We start from the raw sequence: 26,381 nt of genomic DNA, 5'->3' as shown, positions 1-26,381 counted from the left end.
TTTTACAAAAAAAAAAACATTTTTACCCTCCCTGATGCAGCAAACCTAAGTACTTGTTAAACTAATTCTATTTAAATCAAGAATAAAAATGTTATATTTTTAAGTAGACATTTCAGTGTAAATCCAATCAGTCAAATGGAAATTCGCTTAGTCTGCAGGTTTGCTGCGGCGGGGGTATTTGGCAAATAGCCTATAAGGGCTTCGAAGGTTTTCTGCTAGGCCTATACAGGGTGGCTGAAAAGGGATACAGTTTCTTAACTGGGCTATGCTAGTGATGTGCGTATCGATACAAGGACCGCTAAATATCAATATTTTGTATTTGAAGCGTGCTACTATAGTTTTATAGCAACGGTACTGGACTCATAAGGATCGTTAAGGCTCAATATAATCAATCTAGTGTTGCTAGCGATATTCTGAGTTGAATAATAAGATCTTAAATTAATTACTGAGCCAAACCACATCCATATCACAGCCATTTTGATGATCTAATAATTTCTAATGCTTCTAATTTAATATAATAAGGAAAAGAACACTGAAAACTTCCACTCGTACCTTAAGGGTACGAGTGTGCTCAAGGTATAATTTACATATTAAGCTGAAATAAAATTATAGTTCACTAACCCCTTAATCCCCCCCTTTTACTGAAAAGTTAGAACATATTATTAAACATCTTATTCTAAGGTTAACTTATCAATTCGGCGATTCCAGTCTTGACCATCGAAGTCCGTCCGCTCGCCCTGATATCCGCCGCACGACTCTGACGCCCTCCCCGCACTTCATAACCTCCCCCCTTGTTCTCCAGCGACCAGCTGATTTACCGTGACGCGTCTTCGCTGTGATACGTGGGAGTGTATCGATACACCTATAGCCAATATCGTATCGAATATCGTATTGCTTATTTATTAATATAAATCTTATTTTATGGTAAGAAATTTGTCTTCCCATCTTCCTCTTCTCAAAAGAAGTATTGGAAATTTTATATTTTACCCTAATCTTCAAAAACACTGATAAAACATGTTTGTTCAGCTATGTTTTGCAAATAACCTCAAAACTAGGGCCACCATTAATGGAAGTGGGGACCCTCATTGTCCATATTTTCACGGCCGCCTTTAACTCCAGTCCAGGCCGCGGCCTTCGAACTGGCAACGTCGCAAGTGGTGTTGTAACAGCTGATTTTTTTGGAAGCAACTAATGGTATTTGTGTATTTACGAAAGATTGATTACCGTACTGGACTATGACAATATTGACTCCGCTTAAAAATGTACAGATATAGATTTTAATTCATATTGTTTCAATTTTCAATATTTTAATACATTTATGCTCATAAATTAAAAACTAGGGTTGCTTTCAGAGAGGTGAAAGCCAGTTGAGCGGAACAAACGTGATTTGATATTTGTATAAGTAACTAAATGTAAAAAGGTCAATAGATTTATTTACTAATGCTGGTTTTAAAGATTAAAATTATAATAACTCAAATTTACCTCTTCGAGAAGTGCATTATGGTAGTTTTGACCAGGAAAATATTACAGTAGTTGGAATCTGATATTAACATCCAAAAAGTAGGCTAAAGTATAAAAATGAGAAAGGTAATTTAACATTCAAATGCAACGGTAGCCTACAACAAAAAAACATTGGACTACATTTTTCACCCTTACAATCGGTTAAAGTATTTAAGTATAAAAAAAACAGTAACTATAAAAAAACGAGTATTAAAGTATAACAACAGGAGGGGAAATTTGACATTTAAATTCAACCGTGTAACATAAAATGGCTGAAATGTAGGCCTAAACATAAGTAATAAGTAAACATTGCATTCAGCTGATTTAAGTGAAAACAGAATAATATAATAAGTAGGGAAGACATGCCTTAAATATACAATGTAGATAATATAATTAGAAATTAGTAGCCTACTTCTGGACAGGCCTAGACAATTATCCATACCGTGGTTAAAAGTGTACTTCTATAAGCCCAGGTTTACTTATCAACGGTTGTAACTGGACGTATGTATAGTCCGTGGCTTGGCAATCAAATAACAGTATTTATATAGGATGGGCTACTGTTATCAACATTTGAAATAACTGAATTGTTACCAAATTACTGTTTCACAAAATGCAGATTCCATTTTCAGCCGAGCCATTAAAATGAGGATTTGCCGAACAATTATTAATATTACAGAATAGTATATATAATGATATACAACTTTTCACATTCCATAATTATATGTTAGTTTTGCTATGGTCAAAGGTACAAATCCAAAAGTTCTCTTTTCTTTTGGTCAGTATGTAATAATTTGCTAGAATCATTGACTTTATATAAAGTCAAAGCTAGAATACTGTAGATGGTTTGTTAAGTTAAGACCATATGCAAGCATTTTTGAAATCGTTTCCCCGTTTAACCTTAACCAACTATTCCATTCCAAAAGTTAAAAAATTATATGGTGCAACACAAATAAACAACCCGATCACCTACCTATAACTGACGGGTGGCGTCGTCCTGTAATCCAGCTACATGGAGGTCACGGATTGTGGAAATTTATAGGCATGCGCTGTGGATGGGATACTCCCTGGTGTGGATTAACGTCCGCACTAGTGAGTACTACTACTATCCGCAGTACTATCCTGATAATTAGACCAATTCGTATATACCAAGGAAAAATGTGGTTCGGATTCCACTATAAACTGTAGGTCTCTTAGTTGCCATTAGCTGTTTGGGCTATTAATTAACAGCTGTGTCTAAGGAATGTCGGCCTTAGTCACTAACAAGACTACAAGATCGCGCCACTCATCCTACACTCATCTCCATTCATACTTGGCTTAAAATACCTACATAGTATGGTCACCGGGGACGCGCCAAGGTCCGCGGCCAACAAGGTCTACGACCACCAACCTGACCTACGATTGGTGGTGCGAAATGTCCGAGCTGAACCAGTTCCGTGACGGGTGAAGGGGATGTAGTCGTGTTTGCTGCCGGTAGACCTTGTTGCCAGTGGCCAACGCATCTGTTAGGCTGGTGCGGTCAGGACAAAGTCTCCTTTACATAACTAATATGCATTTGTTTATTGATACTATCATTATCATAGCATTTAAATGGGATAAGAGTAAGACTAATACAAAAGTAACCCGTGCTATATATTTGTATAGCATTTTTGCTACTAAGATAAATAAATCTGGTTTCTGCTTATTTTCTTAGAATAAAAAAATCCTTTTGTATTTTTTGAAGTTAATTACCCTTTTCGAAACCCTCCTATAGTAGGTGAATAATTTACTTTAAACTTTGCAATGTTAAATAAATATTTTAAAATCAGAACGATAATTAAACTTTTGGCCAGAAGATATCATAATAAGTTTTATTTTAAAAAATGCAACTTAAATTTTTGGGGAATGCTATTATTGTATTAATTGTAATAATAGATGAGTGAACAAATCTTCTTACTACACTTATATTAACAATTGAGTTATTTGATTTTACAAGGAAATCATTGTAAAAATAAAGCTTGTTATACATAGCCGGCACTTATTGTATATGTATGGCTGAGTACCATACGAAACAACGCCTGCAAAAACTAGTATAACTTTTGCAAACCCCGCTGTATTGTGGGATGACAGGAACGCCTTTTCCATTCATTTAATCAATGGATTGTTAATCTTTGTTGCTTTTAATAATATTTTATTTATGCGCTGCTATGTTGTAGTTTTGTAAAATTTCTCAAAATGACATCATATTTTCAATTATTGTATTGTACTAGAGAACCCGTGAGGCTCAATGAGCCGCATATGAAACATAACGCCAAGAAAAACATTAAGCTTAAATTCAAATAGTTTTAGTTACATCTTAGAGTTCTTTGAAAACTTATTAGAAACTAATTTTAAATATCTCTATTTGCGTCGTCAAGGCTCACTTACATTACCGGTATTTATGCTCTCAGTTTTAACTGATGACTTCTAATGAATGCTAAACGATCTGCTTCAATTCGAGGTAACATGCTGCAACAAAGTGTTTCCAGAATCGAGAACTTAAGAAAACCTTATATGCCTTACTGATAACCTGTGTTAAGTAATTTAAGTCGAGTCATTTTATTTCTTTGATTTGAGACATACGCCAACCTACTCAAACGAATTTTCTCCGTAGAGTAGAGAATCCTGAAAAATGAGGTGATATCAACCATTTCATGTGCTACATGTTTTAACACAGAATACAGTACCTAATACAAAAAAAAACACACTTATTTTAATAAGGAAATAAATTGAAAGAATAACAAACAAATAAGTACAGCTAAGGTATTTTTAACATTAGGTAGGTATATGGAAAGTTCGCTTTAGAAATGAATTATGACCTTAAAGGGCAATTTACGAAATAATGGATAGTTTGGATAGTAATGGAAGTTTGACAGTTTGCTACAAACACTTGGTTGAAATGAAACATTTTACTACAAGTGTACATGTTGCTCGAAATCGAGCAATTGCGAAGAAGTAAAGTACGGTAGTTGTTTAAAAACAAATAACTTATTTAAAACCTAATAAAAGTCATAATTTCCGATGAGTTTAAAAGACTCAACTCATAGATCACGTACCTAACAGTTCCATATAATCAACATTTCTTGTAAATATTTTATAATTTTTCAAAAGCTGATCTAGTTTTTTAGTGTATTCTACAAATATTTCCCACTTATAGCCGCATTAGGTTGTCCATGTTGATCTTCGTCAATGATAATGTAGTCTGCATGGTACTACCCATTGTTGCCAGTACGTTTACAAATTTCTGTAATTTTTTTACAACGATAACATTTTGTTTACATTACTTAAGAACTGCCTGATTTTCTGCATAACCTCTCTATCACAATTGTATTTGCTTCAATTGGGAATAATTTGGCTAGTTACTGTTATAACGTATGTTATATAATTGAGTACACGTATATTCAATTATATACGTGTATACTCAATGGATAAATTTACCTGAAAAAATGCAGGATTGAAAGGCCTAATATTGTTTAGATGGTTTTTTGTTTCCCTTAAATGTGAATAATGCAAATCCTTCAATGAAAGTTTTATTAAAGTTTTTTAGATGTAGTCATATTATTTTAAATCTCTTGACTTTTAATAAAACATATATTTAATGTCCTTGCCGTAACAGTTTAATTCAGCCTTAGATTGTTTTCCTTTGCCAATAATCATAAAGTTAAGTCCGTGTTTCCTACAAAATAGTAACACTTCGACTAACATCCTTGTTCATTTTTTGTGGGAATATTCATACTGTAGGTGTTCTTCATTATATAGGAGGTAAAATATATCAAATTGCCAAGGCTTTTTCGATTATTTAAATTGTAAATTAAAGTAGTACATTTATTTCATTTCTATTCAGCCAAAATCAGTAAATGAACCCAATGCGTTTCGTTGAATTGAAAGATAAATAACAGCAATTAAATTATACAGCTGATCAAAATGTAAACAATTATGTTCTTCATAAGGAAAACATGGGAACCTTTAAAGCCACTGGGGCAGAGCTTAAGGGACTTTTTCATAAATGTAAGGCCAGTTTGCAGATCTACTCGACACGCTCTTTCCAATGAGACGTCAATGGATAAAATCGGTTAAGAAATGGCGGAGGAGTTCAACCGACAAGGTGTAATGTAGCGTATTAATTATAAAGATTTGAATTTGGGTTGGCGCAAATATTACAATAGAAAAAAGAGAGAGAGCCTGGATGAATTGATATACTAAAAAGAAAACAGCAACAGGGACACTATAACAGTATATCTATCTATTACTTATTTAATACGCAAGCAGGTTTTTTGTGACAATTACTCCTCCGAAACTACTGAACCGATTGGCATGTTTTTGGTATCATTGGAAAGAGCGTAACGTGAAGTTGTGCAGGAAACCTTCTGCTTAGGGAAATAATTAGAGAGTGAGGCCCAGAGGTCCTTTAAAGTTTCGTATTTCTCCATAAGATTAACATGGGAAACAAACACTGTTATGAAATTCCAACCACTGTTGGCAGAAACTAAAAGTGAGAAGAAGAACATATGTTAATTATTGTAAACAGTCAATACGTTTGCTACGAAACTATTGATTTCCTATAGGAAAATTTGCTAAAAAAACCAAGTGTTGCACGTGGTAGGGACTTAAACGTGAAATCTGTCCATAAAGCACATTTGTCTGATATAAGGTTTTTGCGTAACAATTAAGCTCTTAATTAGGACATTGAACTATGATAATTATTATAATTCATTTTTATTTTAACAATATCTATCCACCACCGTAAATGCGTCGATGATATTATTTAGCTACAACTGCAGCGACCCTTGTCGCGGCTGTAGCTACCAGCTACCTGCCGCCGAGAGAAAGCTCGCACCCCAACACATCAGTCTTTGTTTGGGTTTCAAGGAACGCAAACTCTTTGTTCTCTTGCTCGCAAAACTGGACGCTCTGGTCATCGAACCGCCGCGCCGCTCCGCTTCTGCGGTGTTATGCAGCCCACGAGGCTTTGCACCCCCTGTGGCCACCCCGTGTTTTGTAGTAGGTGTTTGGTGTTTGAGGGCATTTGTCTCTCAACAGTTATTCTCTATTAATGGAGATGGTACTCAAGTAAGAGTACCGATAACGTGCCCGGCATGTCATTCCATTGTGGACCGAATAATTAGGGGTTGTTATTTAAATTAAATGAATTGTTGTTTTTACATATTTTATTTTACCCAATCTGGCTGCTTCCATAATTTATGTTACTTCAATTATACATACACTCACTCACATTTACGTACGGAAAACACTTTAATCTGTCATATTATTCGTTATTATAATATGTCGTATTATTATTATATTAAGAATCTACACGCTGAAGAAACACTCTTTTCCATTTTGAAATTCATAATCTCATATGTAATAATTTATTTATCTTAGGAAGGTGGCTAAGGGATGAATGCGTCCTAAAAATAGCCTACTATTATGGAGGGCCCACCACGAAAAGCAGTTTTCTTTTAATTAAAAAAGTTTGCTTATTGACACTGGGGACATTGGGTCACTTATTCTTGCCCCATAAGGAAGCCAATGGGCCCCATTTTTAGGTAAATCTTCTTCTAATTAAATAACAAATACTTATCATTCTATTTTCACTCACAATTTAATAACTCTTTATAGGTGTATTTAATCTTTTAACGGTGATTGAAGGGGTATACTGTAAGACATAATAAGTGGGCCTACAACGTATGAAATCACTTTATAATGCAATAATCATTTTCGAATTAAATAATGCCAGAGAGGAGATAGGATTACCAAAAAGCTAGCTGAAGCCGGCAGACGTTGTCTTGCCTTTGGCTATTTATATAATTTAAGTATCGAGTAATAAAAACCCAAACTAATTCCAGGAATATTACAAAAATGTGTACGTTATCTTATATATTAAAACGTAACAGGTTTTTTTTATTTCACAGTCCATATTTTATATCTAATGATAAAAGGAATTGCTTTATAGATCTATAGCCCTAAGGTAGACCTGTAATTGAAAGTTACTTTGCGACGACACTTTCTGCACTGGACAAAATAAAATATTAAAAGTGCAGCAGTCGTCGCAACCGTTTGCCTAGGATAGCTCAGCCTACAATGGCTGGGTAAAGTTCCAGGGTCTGCGATCAGGTCAGGGAAACCACTAGGCCAAAAGCCGGGTCTAACCGGTATAGGACTGGCTCATACACGGGCACTGTGAACAAGTCAAAAACAAGTCACCAAAACAAACGTGCAATAATCACTACCAGGCCTACGCCGATTCTCCACACTCCTAGGGGGTCGTTGCTGACTACGCAACTCGGGCTTCGTCCTAACTATCCAATAGTCAAGCCCAGAGTGCCTAAAACACGGTGAGTTACACGACGACTTGCCAATAAAAACCACAACGCGTGTTATCACCAGGCGGGGTCTACTAGGCCACTATAATCCAATACACAACTCTAACGCCCAAGCTAAGAATCAAACAGTTCACTCAATAATCGTACCACATAATAATATACAAGTACACTATAGGTAGAGTGACTACACCACTAGTAGCTGGTCTCAATAAATACCAAGCCAAACAAGCAAAACTAAATGGCAATTGCACTATTAAAATATTGAGCTACTTAGTAGCAGATAAATAAATATTAAATACGTTCCAAACACTAGATAAATATATTATCTGATAGCCGGTACTCCGCTATCCAAGCTACCAAGCTAACGTGTTGGGTTACTAAGCAAGCTGTTCAGGTTAAATTAAAATAATTAAATGATTAATCAATACCAACCCTACTGCTACTACCACTACTGCTACTATATCAACGTTATTGCTTAGCCGGGCTTCTGTTAATAGGCTAATAAAACTAGCTACTAGCCTACTGGCCTCGTGCTTCCAACTACGCACGCTAAATCGTGCACTGTGCAGCCTAGGTTTGTCGGGCCTCAGAGTTATTAGTAATATAACTAACTCTAGGTACAACGCAAAATAATATCTACTACAGTCAATTAAATTATATTATTTGCGCTCTAGCACCTACCCAGAACCGTCAGGAATATACTTTTATTCCTGACACCTGTAAATAAATCCTAACTACCGTCAGGCTTTGACCAGCACGGTTACAACTCTAACTCTCGCAATAAAACCAGATATTAATATTATGAAACTAATAATATCAAGTCGTCCACTCACCTCAAGTGGGTCACGGTCACTGACTTACTACCCAACTTGACACCAACACGCCTTGATCACCAATATCACACCGATGTCACCAAAGCACTTCACGTCGCACTCGACAATCACGAACCACCTGTCCACTGCACGGGATCCACGACTAGAATGTCTGTCCTAGGCTATCCTGAGAAACTAGGATATCCCAGGCTTATCGGCACTGATAAGCCGGGTCAAAGGGCGCTAGCCAGGTTCGCCGCCGCCGCTTGCCTACCTCAACAATCGGTGCGCGGCCAAATAGCAAATATTTACCCCCCTAGGAAAAATAACTCGTTACATCCCCCACTTACATCGGGATGAAAAAAAAAGAAAACGGCCAAAAAGAAAAAAAAAAATCTTTGAACTCCGGCCAAAACAAAATACTCCAACCCCTAACCCAATGGTGAACCCTACACCACAGGTCTCAAACTTAAAACAAAGAAAAACTCTTCTACTCGCCACTACCAGCCAACGTGGTGCTGAATGATTTAGCATCATAAACCAGACGGGGATTTCCATTGCAAGGGCCTTCGGGGTCTTCGTCACCAATTTTGACACTGTCTATGCGGCCACCTTGGCCAGAACAGTAATCACCCACGCCCATTCTTACTACCTCTGTCCCACATGTCACCAATCCGAGGTCTCGGATGACATCCATACCCAGAATCATGTCTATGGTGAGGGTGGGGACGTACAAGGCATCTCCTACCCACCGTCTTCTCGCAGCTTCTCCTGCCAATCGGAATGAATACTCGGCTCTAGACCGTGACCCATCTGCCATCCTTAGAGGAGTGGGTTTCTTGTAAGGCTCTATCCCCTGGCGTTGAAGATGTTCGGCGACTCCTCGCCCAACCAAGTTGACGACGGACCCAGTGTCCAGTAACGCCACAAAAACGCTGCCCATCAGCACAACTTCAACGAAGGGCCTAGAGTCCAAAGTTAGCCGGTCCTCGTCTACTCCACCAACCAGGCTGTTCAGTTTTCCGAGCCACTCGGACCACTCTTCTGAGGTCGTTCGTTTTCGGTGGCCGTGCCCAGTTGACCTCCTGATGTCTGAGCTGGCCTGCCGTTTCCTGCACGACATCCACACTGGTTCACAGTAAGACCGGGTTTCCCACACCCAAAACAGGAGACGGTCCTCGGCTTGCCACAGCCTCTAGCAAAGTGACCAATCTCCTGGCACCTAAAACAACGCACATCCTTTGCACCATCTGCAACTTCCCTAGTCATTACGGGCCTTTGTTCATGGACCCGGTTAGAGTCAAAATCTACTCTCTGCCCAATCGACTTTGCCTCAAGGGATGGTCTCTGAAAATTATGTCTTTCGACCGCGGCCGTTTCAAAACACTTCCCAGCCTTCTTCTTGGGAACATAGGCGGTTTCCAAAACCAGCGCTACGTTTGGTGAAGGAGGAGGTCGGAAGGCTGCCTTCTCTCGCAGATAGGCCTCGTAATCTTCAGCCAACTCCACCATCTCGGCCAGGTTGCTGAAGTCACGCCGGCGTACCATCAGCTTGTACTCAGGACGCATATTGTTGTAGATCAAGTCCAATCTACCATGCTCTGACAACGTACCGCTACGCCTAAGCAAGGTACTTATGGCCACGACATAATCTCGGAAGTGTTCGGTCTCACCCTGCGTCCTTTTCCGGATCTCCTCATCCAAATTCCTCTGATAACCAGGTGGAAGGAACTGGATCTCAAATTGATGCCGGAAAGCTTCAAAAGAATACAGGAGCTCCTTGCAGTTCCTATACCAAAGAAGTGCTGAACCTTGCAGCAGCTCCGGTAGCGCTCTGAGCAGGTCCTCCGACGATATAGAGTACGAGACCATCAGCTCTTCAAGACGCTCCAGGAATGACACAGGGTCTCTACGTCCATCAAACTTCAAACCCCACTTTCGGACCATGTCACATATCTTGGAGCAATTCTTCGGCTCCACCCTGCTGGCCTCATTTGAGAGCATATCCGAGCCTCGAGGCAGCTCCAAGCTAGAAGGCCGGGCTGGTCTCTCAGAACTATCATTGGGCCGCTGCCATCCCTCGGGTCTACTAGGTAACCCAAAGGTTGGCATTGGAGCAGCCACAACAGGGGACGTAGGGTTGGCGGGTCTTCCGAACCCATAGCCGACCTCATTACTCGGCGAGCCCCTCGCCTGTCGCACCACCAATGCAAGTTGTTCTCGAAGAGTCCGGGTATCAGTCTCCAAAGACAACCCAAGAATCTCTTTGACCACCTCTAACTCCCTGCTAAGTTGGTTAGATTCCGTATTACCCAGTACCTGAGGTACGGTTCTCGGGGGGTCAGGAAGCTCCACAGTCGTAGTAGCGGGCGGTAAATATGTCGGTGCAGCAGCCCCAGCTGTACACAGCCTATCATCGCTGTACCGACGGGCATTCCGCTGCTTCCAAAACGACGAAAATCTCTGCCGTAATTCCGCAGAAGTCCCAGTGGTCACCAAACCATACTGGTCCATCGTTCTCATGAGCTCCCCTTTCGAGAGGTCATAGATCCAACCCACGCGACCGTCCCGGGGCTGCAACCCCAAGGACATACCCAAGCGACCGTCCCGGGGCTGCGACCCCAAGGACATAGTCGCTGGCGCGGAATAGGTCAACGAAGTTGTCACCGTCGTAGCCACTACCGAAGAAATTGTCGGCCAAACGGGCGAAGACGCCGGCCACAATGACGATGTCGTCATCACCGACAGTTCGGAGCTAACCCCAGAACTAGTCGTAGCAATAGCAGACGTAATAGGCGTACCGCCCAGCACAGACGTCGTACTCGTAGTGACAACCATATTTAAAACTCAAATACCACGACTAATCCGCAAAAATAAGAGCGAAACCGATTAAAATCTATTTAACACCGTACTATTAAATCAAACCCATTATAGGTGTGAAAGTCAAACCACAAATGCACAGTAAGGGTTCTCACTCAAATAATATTCAATGATAAAGCTCAATTAATTAGCAAAATAATAAATCAAACCAATTATGGGTGTGAAAGTCAAACCACAAATACACAATAAGGGTTCTCACTCAAATAATATTCAATGATAAAGCTCAATTAATTAGCAAAATTTAAATTACTAACTAATATCTATGTATACAACCACTAAATAAATTAGGGTTCACAACACACCACGCTGTAACAGAAAACAGGTTAGGCCTACCCAACCGACTATAAAATCACAGCAGGTCTGCCTAAAACTCTGCTCAACAGCTCAGGTCCGCAGCCAATCTGCACAAGTCCGCAGCAAATCTGCACAAATAAAATTATTTTGTTCGGGCGCCGTTAATATGTCAGCAACTCAGCACCTCTGCCAACCTCAGTCCCTGTTCGCAGGCGCCATCTTGCGACGACACTTTCTGCACTGGACAAAATAAAATATTAAAAGTGCAGCAGTCGTCGCAACCGTTTGCCTAGGATAGCTCAGCCTACAATGGCTGGGTAAAGTTCCAGGGTCTGCGATCAGGTCAGGGAAACCACTAGGCCAAAAGCCGGGTCTAACCGGTATAGGACTGGCTCATACACGGGCACTGTGAACAAGTCAAAAACAAGTCACCAAAACAAACGTGCAATAATCACTACCAGGCCTACGCCGATTCTCCACACTCCTAGGGGGTCGTTGCTGACTACGCAACTCGGGCTTCGTCCTAACTATCCAATAGTCAAGCCCAGAGTGCCTAAAACACGGTGAGTTACACGACGACTTGCCAATAAAAACCACAACGCGTGTTATCACCAGGCGGGGTCTACTAGGCCACTATAATCCAATACACAACTCTAACGCCCAAGCTAAGAATCAAACAGTTCACTCAATAATCGTACCACATAATAATATACAAGTACACTATAGGTAGAGTGACTACACCACTAGTAGCTGGTCTCAATAAATACCAAGCCAAACAAGCAAAACTAAATGGCAATTGCACTATTAAAATATTGAGCTACTTAGTAGCAGATAAATAAATATTAAATACGTTCCAAACACTAGATAAATATATTATCTGATAGCCGGTACTCCGCTATCCAAGCTACCAAGCTAACGTGTTGGGTTACTAAGCAAGCTGTTCAGGTTAAATTAAAATAATTAAATGATTAATCAATACCAACCCTACTGCTACTACCACTACTGCTACTATATCAACGTTATTGCTTAGCCGGGCTTCTGTTAATAGGCTAATAAAACTAGCTACTAGCCTACTGGCCTCGTGCTTCCAACTACGCACGCTAAATCGTGCACTGTGCAGCCTAGGTTTGTCGGGCCTCAGAGTTATTAGTAATATAACTAACTCTAGGTACAACGCAAAATAATATCTACTACAGTCAATTAAATTATATTATTTGCGCTCTAGCACCTACCCAGAACCGTCAGGAATATACTTTTATTCCTGACACCTGTAAATAAATCCTAACTACCGTCAGGCTTTGACCAGCACGGTTACAACTCTAACTCTCGCAATAAAACCAGATATTAATATTATGAAACTAATAATATCAAGTCGTCCACTCACCTCAAGTGGGTCACGGTCACTGACTTACTACCCAACTTGACACCAACACGCCTTGATCACCAATATCACACCGATGTCACCAAAGCACTTCACGTCGCACTCGACAATCACGAACCACCTGTCCACTGCACGGGATCCACGACTAGAATGTCTGTCCTAGGCTATCCTGAGAAACTAGGATATCCCAGGCTTATCGGCACTGATAAGCCGGGTCAAAGGGCGCTAGCCAGGTTCGCCGCCGCCGCTTGCCTACCTCAACAATCGGTGCGCGGCCAAATAGCAAATATTTACCCCCCTAGGAAAAATAACTCGTTACAACTTTTCACACTGGTTAAAAGAAGTTAAAAAAACTACCTCAACCTCACTACTGCACACTTTATTCGGGTTGAAATTTTCAATAACAAAGGTGCTCTTGTCTTTTCCAAGAAACACTGAGAAATAAGGACATTAATGCGTTACCAACAGACATACACACACAATAGCAGTTAGGGGATTTGCTACGCTTTAACCAAAGCAAATTACAAACAAAATAATTATTTGAAAGTTTTGATAGTGTCATCAAATATTATGATAATCGTTTTTAGGCCTAATCAAACTGTAAAATTTGTGTAAATCCGTTGGTAAATATATAAATAAGTAAATAAATACACAGTCCACAAAAAATTTATTCGTTAACAACGCCAAGCTTTAAAAATTCATGATGGTTTGCTAAAAAATCTTTCAATAATGTTTTATCATTTCATAGCATAAACTAACATTTTGGAGTCCAGACAGAAAACGCAAAAATTATACAGTAGGACATCAATTAAATTTAATAAGAAATAAGGTGCAGCACTAACGATAACTATAGTTGTAAATAGTGATGTGTTTCTACATAAAAATGATTCTTACTGCTACCACCGGTTCTAAGGAAAAGTATCAGTACCATAAACCAACGTTTACATTTAAGAAAAGAACTATAGTACTTGCAACCAATTCAAACTGTCCTTCTAATCAAACTGTTTTATATAGGTTTTAATCCGTTGGCAAATAAATAAATACACAGGCCACAAAACATGTAACATGTAACGTTAACAACGTAAATAGTCCAGTCAAGGAATGAGGTGTAGAGTGCGTGAGCAGGTAACTAAGCGATTCCTTCAGAAACTTGTTCAGGGGGCTTAGGGTGTTAACATACCAAAAGTCCTGACTCCTAGGTGGTGAGCCAGGGGGTGGAGAGGGGAAAAAGGGGGGGAGAAAGGTACGCATTTTGGGTTTTTTGATTATATCTCGAAAACTATCAACTTTTTGTATACTATAGTAAATTATAAAATTGAAGAAGATTAAATTTTCTACAAGAAAAGTATATAATGTGTTTATTTTGGTTCAACAGATTACGAGTTATAACTTATTTAATTGATATCTTATTAAAATACTCCTTCCATAAGAAATACATGTAAATTAGTATGTGAAATGGGGCGAATCCTATCCGCCCAAAGGAAATATAAATGATATTCTGGAAATCTTTACAAAATTTCCAGTAATTTGACACTTTAATCATTAAAATTGATCCAAAATTAAGGCGAGGGCGAGGTAACAAAATTTCGAGTTTTGGTGTTTTTTTATTGGAAATATAAAAAAAAACCTTAAATCATCCCATTTTTAAACGCTCACCCTCGCTTTAATTTTTGACAAAATTTCATGATTAAAGTGTCAAATTACTGGAAATTTTGTCAATATTTCCAGAATATCAGTTATATTTTCTTTGGGCGGATAGGATTCGCCCCATTTCGCATACTAATTTACATGTATTTCTTATGGAAGGAGTATTTTAATAAGATATCAATTAAATAAGTTATAACTCGTAATCTGTTAAACCAAAATAAACACATTATATACTTTTCTTGTAGAAAATTTAATCTTCTTCAATTTTATAATTTACTATAGTATACAAAAAGTTGATAGTTTTCGAGATATAATCAAAAAACCCAAAATGCGTACCTTTTCCCCCCCTTTTTCCCCCCTCCACCCCCTGGCTCACCACCTAGGAGTCAGGACTTTTGGTATGTTAATACCCTAAGCCCCCTGAACAAGTTTCTGAAGGAATCGCTTAGTTACCTGCTCACGCACTCTACACCTACTTTTGGATCATTCATTGACTGGACTAAAAGCTTTAAAACTCACTATGGTTTGCTAAAAAAAAACTTTCACTTGATGTGGTGCAGTACCGAAGTTATTAATCTCCCTTGGTTTTAAATGTCTTTTAAGTTTTCTAGAATCAAAGTTATTTCCCAATAATAGCATTAATTGTAAGCAACTTTCAATGTTAACATATTAATGACAGTTTGAAGAAACCACCTTTATCCAAACAAAGGTTTCTTATGTAAAATATTACGTAATCTCTCTCTAAACGATAATTGGTACATATATCTAGCAAATATTCGGAGGAAATGTGACAAAAAACGCACAAATCTGGGGTTTTGGACGTTTGTAGTTTTAGTTCCTAAGTAGGAAAAGTACCGATATCGTTGTCGAAATGTAAGTAGTAAAAACCAAAAGTGACACATTGGAAAATTGAGTTTAGCTACATCTGTAAGTTAAACCTCTGTTACGATCACAGCAAAATCAGAAAGATCTTCCACGATCGCAGCAACATCCACGATCACCCAGTCATCCACTGCAGCTGTGATTTTTTACTTTGCACTTACCACAACTGTCCTTGAAGCGCCGTCAATGAATGGAAACCTTTTTTGTAAGGCACAACGTTTTTAATCTCACTTGGTTTGGATGTGCTAACAAAACTTGATCGGAAATGGTTGCGGTATTTGTAAACAACTTTTACTGTAAACATATCAGTGACAGCTAGAAGTGAGAACTAATCCAAACAGCTGATCGTTATTTCATCAAATGTAATAGTAAACATTAGGAGAAAATTTGACAAAAATCGAACAAAATTGGGTTTTTGATAACACGTTATTTGGTGTTCAAAGAAGCGAGGCCAGGTTTTTATAGCCAAAGACACTCTCACCAATCCAGTAAATACAGACAAATGATTAGAACCTTGATCGGTACTCTAGTTTTCTAGGAGTAGGCCGCGTAAAATGACATTTTGGCGTTACAGACGCAACCACAGAATGGACGGACAAACAGATAAACAGACATACAGACAGAAATTGAGATAAGACTCGTTTCGGCTTTCTTAGCCTATGAAACGTAAAAATAACCAAAAACTGCATGATTCTAAGCAATGAACAGACAAAACTGTAATTTTATTTATATAGATATTTAAATTATCTCTCGTCCTCTAACCGATTAAATAAACGTATCAATTATTAAAGCATTACACATAGTATAGAAAGTCAACCCTACGTATGTCATTTCATTTTCATCCAAATGCTGAATTTGTGTCGAAAACGCTGATTGTTCAGCTGTTACGTTAAGCAAATTGTATTATACCAAAACCTAGAGTAGAATGATAGCGTCGGCTGCTGGACTTTTTAAAATTTTAAACTTAATTTAAAAAAACTGAAACCCTTAACTAAAATTGTGGCTTCGACATTCCCTAACACGATCGGGTGACATTTAATTGCGAAGCATTCGTTTTGGCTTTGAAACTGTCAGATATTGTATTTGCGAAGGATTATATGTATTCCTATACAGTAATAGTTTTGCTAGCATATCTGGAAAAATGCACACTATACAGGGTGTTGAAAATGTCTGGAACCAACATTATATCTGGTGAGTGGTTAAAGAAAAACAACTGATATTTTGTGTACGGATATACTATGGTTTTACCTATCTTTTGGTGCCTTATGCAATTTTTTACCACTTATAGGGAACGTCCTGTGGAGGATGCAGTAAAAAGTTTTAATGGAAGCCTATGGTAAATGATACATCATTTTAAAGGCCATTTTTTTCTGAGTAAGGAGCCATAAGTTTCATCTCAAAAGGACCACCCTAGCAAAAATGGCGACTGTTTGAAATTTAAAAACCCACTTATAGGGAACGTCCTGTGGAGGATGCAGTAAAAGGTTTTAATGGAAGCCTATGGTAAATGATTCATCATTTTAAAGGCCATGTTTTTCTGAGTAAGGAGCCACAAGTTTCATCTCAAAAGGACCACCCTAGCAAAAATGGCGACTGTTTGAAATTTAAACCATTGCTATTTAATTATAGCAACATCTTTCAATTATTTTCAAAAACTTCAAACAGTCGCCATTTTTGCTAGGGTGGTCCTTTGAGATGAAACTTGTGGCTCCTTACTAAAAAAAAATGGCCTTTAAAATGATGTATCATTTATCATAGGCTTCCATTAAAACTTTTTACTGCATCCTCCAAAGGACGTTTCATATAAGTGGGGTTTTTAAATTTCAAACAGTCGCCATTTTTGCTAGGGTGGTCCTTTTGAGATGAAACTTGTGGCTCCTTACTCAGAAAAAAATGGCCTTTAAAATGATGTATCATTTACCATAGGCTTCCATTAAAACTTTTTACTGCATCCTCCACAGGACGTTCCCTATAAGTGGTAAAAAATTGCATAAGGCACCAAAAGATAGGTAAAACCATAGTATATCCGTACACAAAATATCAGTTGTTTTTCTTTAACCACTCACCAGATATAATGTTGGTTCCAGACATTTTCAACACCCTGTATATGCAAACCAACTCCTGTTCTGAATATAAGCATTGACTATGAATCCTTAAAAGACAATGCATCTAGTACTAAAAAGCGTACCCAGCAAAATATCCTAGCGGAGATTAGCAGAACTAGTTCAGTACCTCTATGCGGTGGCGTTCCTAGCGGCAATGGCTGGAAACTCGTGTTGTAAGTGCTGCGCGCGCACGCGTGCATCCCCGCTCCGCTGCCGACACTCCAGCCAGGTCGCGGTCCTCTTTGATCTCCCTACCGTCCGACTCACCGGCGCCGCCACATGGTCACAGAATATATGGCATGGTTCGCCTCCATAGGCCCTGCGCGGTGATCGATCCCTTCACAATATTCTCTAGGCAAACGCGTGGTCGTTTTTATATATCATATTAATTATATATAAATTAATGTATTTATTATATGCATTATTATTATCACGTACACAGATTTATGCTATATTCGAACCTTCGTAAAAATAGATCCAGCTGTCATTACTGCTATAAATATGGCCGTTACAAATGCTGGTAGATTGGTCATGTACAGCAACAAAAAGCTGTAATAAACATTGAGAACTGTCAAAGTAGGATTGTTTTGAGTTATGTTTATGTTTTAATAAGAAATATGTGATTTTGTGCATGTAGAAATTTGTGTAGAAATGTATGGGGTAGAAATTGGTTTTTCCCATTTTGACTAAAAAAACATATGATTTAGCAATTTGTTTCCAAACCATTTTGTAGAGCTTAAAAACCCAAATAATTTTGTCTATTGAAGTGTTATTATTCATCTAATGGTTACGGAGAAATAGTTATTTGTGCAACTAGTGAGCAAAGGGAGCAATTGACTCACTCGAGGAAATACTTAGGCCTAATGAGGAATGGTTTCCCGAGTGAGGCAATTTCACTTTGCACTCGAGTTGTAGGCCTACATTACATTTTTCCTACAGTTACCATAAAACAAATACATTGGTAAAGAAACGTGACATATTTTACACAGAAGTGAACTTTTAATATGACATTTAAAAACATAAACTTAGAAGATAAAACTACAACATTATACAACAGATTATACAACAATACAACAGCTGTTTATGAACATTAATTAAATTGATAAAATACATACACCTACATTTCTTACTTAACTGTATACCCCTACCTTGTAGCCAATTAGGTAGTATACTTTAATTTAGGATGAATCTAAATTAAGCTGGTAGTAGAAGTGAGATAAATTAAAAGACAAAGTAGGCCAAAGATGCATTTATTTTACGGATGTCAAATTTCTCAAAATACACTTTCCAAATGAAATTAAATATCCAGTTGTTACTTCCGAAAATTATACTAAATAATAAAATAGTGGAAAGATCTTACTTTAAACAGAGACACTGGTTTAATGGTCAGAACAGGCACTAGCAGATACCATGCAAACTAGAAGTGGTGCAAAAAGCTACTGGACCAATCATAAGAAGGTGAACAAGAAGTGGTAGTACCAAGAAGTGGTTGATTTCTGTAATTTTCTACAGCAACCACAACTTAGATGACCATATTTCCAGTGAACTTAAAACTGACAAAGTTGAACCTAGTTATCACTAACCACTACCAACCCTACAAAACTAAAACTTCTAAACTGCTGGTCACTCTTTCTTAATCTTTCTAGCCAATGATTAAATAATATTGTTTTGTTATTTCAAATAAAAACTAACTACCATCGGTACAACTGCAGTATTTAAACTTTACAATAAAAAAAAACTTTTTTACCCTCCCTGTTGCAGCAGACCTAAGTTATCGTTAAACTAATTATATTTGAATAGGTAATAAATATGTTATATTTGTAAGGTGACATTTTAGTGTAAATCCAATCAGTCAATTGGAAATTCGTTTAGTCTGCAGGTTTGCTGCTTTGGGGGTGTTTCTATGGTTTAAACGCAAAGAACTAGTAACTGCAATACGCATTTGATACGTATACGCCTATCCCGTACGAAGGACCTTTGCAATACCTCTATATATTTTAATATCTTTATATATTTTAACAGTGCAGTGACTAAAAAGGTGCGTTTTATAATATATATCGTTTGGGCGTTGACTGTATATAGTTGACAAGTTACGGTATGGGCAACGTCGGCTTCCGCCAACAGTGGGGGTTGGGTTGGGGGAAGCTAGACCAAGGACACTTCGCCCGCCCCGCAGTGCCACTGACTGTGAGCGCAATCCAGTACTCCAGTAGTTCTTTAGTTCTTTGTTCTTTACATCACTTCGGTTTGTTTGCTGAGTTGAGACTGTCGAAAGTTAGTTTATTGTTGCTTTGTTCGTTTATGGTTAGCTGCAGAAGTGAGTGGCACTTGTCCGCCAGGTGAAATTTTCTTTGTAAGAGACAGTGCATTGTATTTTTGAAATAATAATAATAATAATTTAGAAAAATAATTACATTTGATTTTTAGCAGCAAACGTCTTGATTATGTCAGAAAATGGAACATTTGCCGCTCTTACATATTTAGCACAAATTGTGAACTACTTTATGATTAACACTCGACGAGTTATTTTGAATAAATAGTCATACCATACGACAACCAATTGTTGTGTTCTGTAAGGGCTGATTTGTTTTATGGTTACTAACAGCCAGCGTCACTTTGTGACTACAAAATCCGTGATATAGCCTATTTGAAATAATTTACGGATTTCTATTGCAAATCTTAAAAAAAAGAAAAAAGCTAACGTAAGTTCTTATTTACAATTTATACAAATAAGATTGCAATATTTTACTTGAATTCACTACATCACCAACTCTAACGATTTTCGTATGGATGTAAACGAATTTGTAGCATTTTTATCTGTTGTTATGTAAACAAATTAAAATCTATATAAATAGAATTACAGTTTTGTCTGTACATTGCTTAGAATCATTCAGTGTTTGGTTTTTTTACGTTTCATAGCCTAAGAAAGCCGAAACGAGTCTTATTTAAATTTCTGTCTGTATGTCTGTTTGTCCATTCTGTGACTCCGTCTGTAACGCCAAAATGTCATTTTACCGGCCTACTCCTAGAAAACTAGAGTACCGATCAAGGTTCTAATCATTTTTCTGTATTTACTGGATTGGTGAGAGTGTCTTTGGCTATAAAAAAATGCCTCGCTTCTTTGAAAACAAAATAACGAACCACCAAAAACCCAATTTTGTTCGATTTTTGTCAAATTTTCTCCCAATGTTTACTATTACATTTTATGAAATAACGATCAGCTGTTTGGATTAGTTCTCACTTCTAGCTGTCACTGATATGTTTACATTAAAAGTTGTTTACAAATAACCATTTCCGATCAAGTTTAGTCAGCACATCCCGCACATCCAAACCAAGTGAGATTAAAAACTTTGTGCCTTACTTACCGGTTTAATTAATCGCAAGTGCAACGATTGTTCTTGAGTTTTGATAACCGGGGAAAATGCCGTGAATTAGTGTTGTATCAGTGCAAGGAAACTTACATTTTTTTTTATCATCGTCACCAATACCGTAGCTTACAAAGGTTTCCACTCATTGACGGTGATTGAAGGACAGTTATGTAAAGTGCAAAATCACAAGTGCAGTCAGTGCCGGATTTACCACTAGGCCGATTAGGCCGCGGCCTAGGGCCGCAAGCAGAAGGGGGCCGCAGAGGATTGAGAAATAACATTATTTAGATAAAAAATATATTTTTTTACCACCAGTTTGCAGCGATCACAGGTGACCCTAATGATGTCTCCGCGGACCAAGGGAGATGTTCACGATTTTGCCACGGCCGCGGGTGACGGCACAGAAAACATACTACTACAACCTTATAGTATAAGGTTATATTAGTATGTTTTCTGTGGTGACGGCGATGTGTCCTCATGATCGCAGCCCGCGGGAGACGTTCAAGAATTAGCCGCTGTCGCGAGTTGTCAATGATGATGTCCCCATGATTACGGCCCACGGGAGACGTTCACGATTTAGCCGCGGCCGCGGGTGACGGCGATGTGTCCTCATGGTCGCAGCCCGCGGGAGACGTTCAAGAATTAGCCGCTGTCGCGAGTTGTCAATGATGATGTCCCCATGATTGCGGCCCACGGGAGACGTTCACGATTTAGCCGCGGCCGCGGGTGACGGCGATGTGTCCTCATGGTCGCAGCCCGCGGGAGACGTTCAAGAATTAGCCGCTGTCGCGAGTTGTCAATGATGATGTCCCCATGATTGCGGCCCACGGGAGACGTTCACGATTTAGCCGCGGCCGCGGGTGACGGCGATGTGTCCTCATGGTCGCAGCCCGCGAGAGACGTTCAAGAATTAGCCACTGTCACGAGTGTCGATGATGTTGTCCCCGTGATTGCGGCTCACGGGAGTTGTTTACGATTTCGGCACGACCGCGGGGGACAATTATGATGTCGTCATGATCGCAGTCCACCGGAGATATTTTTAACACGACTTTGCCGCGATCGCAAGTGTCGATGATGATGTCCCCGTGATTGCTGTTTCGCGGGAGATGTCTACGATTTGGCCACGGTCGCGAGTGTCGATGATGATGTCCCCGTGATTGTGGCTCGCGGGAGATGAGGGTGATGATGTCCTCAAGGTCAAAGCCCACGGGATATGATTTCGCCGCGGTTGTGACTGATGTTGAGGATTATGTCCCTTTGTTGCAGCCCGCGGGGGATGTTTACGATTTTGCCGCGGTCACGGATACCTATGATGGATTTGTCTTGGTTTAGGAGAGATGTCCGCGATCACGGGTGTCGATAATAATGTCCTCTAGATGCATAGGAGATATTCACGATTACTTCCGCTATCTCAAGGAATTTCCACCACAGGGGGAGGGCCGCTCAAGTAATTTGGCCTAGGGCCGCTAGTACCCTAAATCCGGCACTGAGTGCAGTGAGTGGGTGATCGTGGATGTTGCTGCGATCTTGGAAGATCTTTCTGATTTCGCTGTGATCGTACCGTAACGGAGGTTTAACTTAACAGATGTAGCTAAACTCGCTTTTCCAATGTGTCACTTTTGGTTTCTACTTACTTACATTTCGACAACGATATCGGTACTTTTCCTACTTAGGAAGTAAAACTACAAACGTACAAAACCCCAGATTTGTGCGTTTTTTGTCACATTTCCTCCGAATGTTTGCTAGATATATGTACCGATTATCGTTTAGAGATTACGTAATCTTTTAAATAAGAAACCTTTGTTTGGATAAAGGTGGTTTCTTCAAACTGCCATTAATATGTTAACATTAAAAGCTTCTTACAAATAATGCTACTAATGGAAAATAACTTTGATTTTCGAAAACTTAAAAACTTTTAAAACCAAAGGAGATTAATAACTTCTGTACTGAACCACATCAAGTGAAAGTGTTTTTAGCAAACCGTAGTAAGTTTTCAAAGCTTTACGTTGTTAACGTTACATGTTACATGTTTTGTGGCCTGTGTATTTATTTATGTATATATTTGCCAACAAATTAATTAACACCTATAATACAGTTTGATTAGAAGGACAGTTTGAATTAGTCGTAAGTACTACAGTTCTTTTCTCAAATGTAAACGTTGGTTTTTGGTACTGCTACTAGTTCCTTGAACCGTTGGTTCCTTAGAACCGGTGGTAGCAGTAAGAATAATTTCAACATATCACTATTTTCACTATTTATTTATAAACACTGCACCTTATTGCTTATTAAATTTAACTGATGTCTTACTGAATAATCTTTAGCGTTTTCTGTCTGGACTCAAAAATGTTGTGTGAACTCAATTCTGTATTTGTGTGTGTATGTCTGTTGGTAACGCATTAATGTCCTTATTTTTCGTGGAAAAGACAAGAGCACCATTGTTAATAAAAATTTAAACCCGAATAAAGTGTGCAGTTGAGGTTGAGGAAGTGTTTTAACTACTTTTAACCTGTGTGAAAAGTAACTTTAAATTACAGGCCTACCTTAGGGCTATGCCTCATAGATCTATACTGTAAAGCAATTCCTTTCATCGTTTGATATAAAATATGGACTAACACGATCGGGTGATATTTAATTGCGAAGCATTCGTTTTGGCTTTGAAACTGTCAGATATTGTATTTGAGAAGGTTTATATGTATTCCTAAACAGTTATAGTTTTGCCATCATATCTGGAAAAATGCACACTAAATATGCAAACCAAACTCCTGTTCTGAATATAAGGGGTCTTTTATAGTATTCGTGGGTTTTAACTTACTACTAGATTCCCGTACGTAGAACGGGCAAACAGCTAGTGTTGACATGAAAAAGTTAAGATGATTGACAACTGATTGATGATTGATAGATGATTAATAAACTCTGAAATGGTAAAAGCCTATTGGACGAAGGGCTTTCACGGGTTATCATCTAAACCCACAAAAGGCACATCTAAATAATTGGAGCTTTAAAATTGATACCCAAAATGCCTAGGAAAATAAATATTTAGGGGTCAATGTGCTGAATACAAACATCCAACAAATTCTTTTAATAATATAAATTTCAATGGTATAATATATTTGGGAATTTACCGCTAAGCTAAAATCCATTCCGTAAAAAATAATTTTTACTATATTTCAATTTTTTTATATCCCTGGATGCAGATTGAAAATTAAAGTAGTTCTGGGTAAATGGGTAGTAGGGGTATGGTGTTGGTATATGTGTGTGTAAGTGTGAAAAAATGTGTGTGTAGGTATGACAAATTTAATTAAACCATAGGAATTGGGTAGGTAACAATGCTCGGTTGCGGTCATAATATAATCGCATCGTTGGGGTACGATGCAGTATCAGTGGAACTGGAAGTACGGTGAGAGGACAGAGAGTGAAGGGACTGTGTGGTGTACGTGTAGGTACGTGCGCGTGTGCGCTGTAGCGATTAGCGAACCGGCAGCACGGCGTACTCTGTCTAGTGTCTGTACTGCGAGTGCGCCGAGTGCGGGCCGGGCCGCCGGGCGCCGGGCGCCGGGCGGGAGTGCGCTGCCAGCACTCTCTGGCAGAGAAGGAATAAAACAATTGACGCACGCGCTGTCTTTCGGAGGTGCAGACCAACTAACTGAACCCACGGACCTGGCTCAGCTCCGGCCATTACAATGGGCCCGTATGTATGCGTTGTCTTTTAAGGATTTATAGTCAATGATATAAGGTTTCAACTTACTACAAGATTCCCGTACGTAGAACGAGCAAAACAGCTAGTACAAAGTAAAATTAAAATAATAGATGTTCTAATTTATTTTTTCAACAGTCTATAAAATCTTTAGTTTGTTTTAGTGCAATATAATTTGTTATAACTAACAGCTGGTTGAATATACAAATATTCTAAGAACTATGAGGTTAGTTTATGAACGAGTTAGTTTATGAGTTTTGCATAACTCGAAATATACGTCAATAAAAATGAATGCCGATTCTTGATTGCAAATCTGTAGTGCGTCCATACCTTTAGTTTGAGGCCAAAATTATGAAAATCGGCCGAGTAGAAGAGCTAACCCGACTCGGAAAAGAAAACCCAAATAAATATTATTATAGATGGCCATAGGTGGTTTATCAGTATGCATAATCTAATCATACGAAACCTTTTGTGTTAATAATTAAACGGCTTATTGTTATTTGATTGATTTGTCTTTAATTAACAAATGTAATAATGTTGTCGTTGACAATTTGCATTTGTGTTTAAAGTGAATTATTATTCTAATGTTATGTGCTTAATCTGTACCATTAATATTAGTGAGTAAAGTGGTGTATGGATTTCAAAACCATTAATAATCGTGGAATAGATATGACAATTGAATAATTATTTTCTCGTAGCCAAGCAAGTGTACGGTAATTTGTACAATTACTACTTTACAGAAAACGGTCTCATTAGTCAGCCCGCAATACAGCAGTGCTTTGGTAAAGTATCCTACATTTTGCAGGCGTAGTTACGAGTGAAGTAGTCTCCAGTTGTCCGCCGCACCGTTTGGTTAGGTCGGCCAAACCAAACTGTGCGACTCAGAGGCAAGTGGGAGGGATTGTTGGTCTCATGCTCCGCCGGCCGCAGACCTTGCAGAAACTAGCGCGGGGGAGATTGACCGCGGTGGACCTAGGTATGACTCCATGGTCACCATTTCATAAGAAAGTATAAAGTATACCTACACTATACCTTCCTAATCTAACCTTACTTCAAAACACTTAATGTAGTCACGAATACTCATAAACCCCGACCTACCTCCCCACATGCCTAAATCAGTGTTCAATCTGCGTTTTATCAATAAGTGTAATAACTTACTGTACCGTCGATGTAATTAAACATAATATAACCTATGAGGTATTATCGGATTAAATACCGATTTCGATGCGGTTCGATATATCGCTTATTAAATCCTGATTTCTAACATTGGCTGTTTCTAATCAGCTGGCATCACAAATAGGTTCCCAAGAAAGTAGTCACCGGTCCGTATCCCTCCGCTCCTTGTTTATGCTCCGCGCATTGAGAAAGTAGTTCAGTATATTTTCTCGATTTTCAGTGAATTCCGTGCCTTAAAAAATGTTTTAACGGCATTTTCTTGTTTATTAAAATCATAGGAATGGTTTAAAATCGTTTAAAAGAA

The 26,381-nt window shown here is 38.6% G+C and overlaps 1 protein-coding gene across 3 annotated transcripts in view; it reads left to right on the top strand.

Annotated features, from left to right (window-relative positions):
* LOC128993995 (inositol-pentakisphosphate 2-kinase) overlaps positions 1-26,381 on the top strand; it is a 42,472-nt gene that overhangs the window by 1,249 nt on the left and 14,842 nt on the right. Inside the window, exon 1 of one of the 3 annotated variants that reach the window (XM_054418176.1) lies at positions 25,564-25,877. The exons of the other annotated variants lie outside the window; for them this stretch is intronic. The gene's annotated coding sequence lies outside the window, so the exon portion shown is untranslated. Of the gene's footprint in view, positions 1-25,563; positions 25,878-26,381 lie in introns of those variants that run through there. 3 annotated transcript variants of the gene reach the window in all.

The sequence above is a fragment of the Macrosteles quadrilineatus genome, unplaced genomic scaffold (assembly GCF_028750875.1).
Source record: "Macrosteles quadrilineatus isolate MER2022 unplaced genomic scaffold, UCM_ALF_1.0 Scaffold_5__1_contigs__length_97177068, whole genome shotgun sequence".
Classification (NCBI taxonomy): domain Eukaryota; kingdom Metazoa; phylum Arthropoda; class Insecta; order Hemiptera; family Cicadellidae; genus Macrosteles; species Macrosteles quadrilineatus.
Note: the sequence above shows the minus strand (reverse complement) of the source record. Positions and strands in the feature narration are given on the sequence as shown.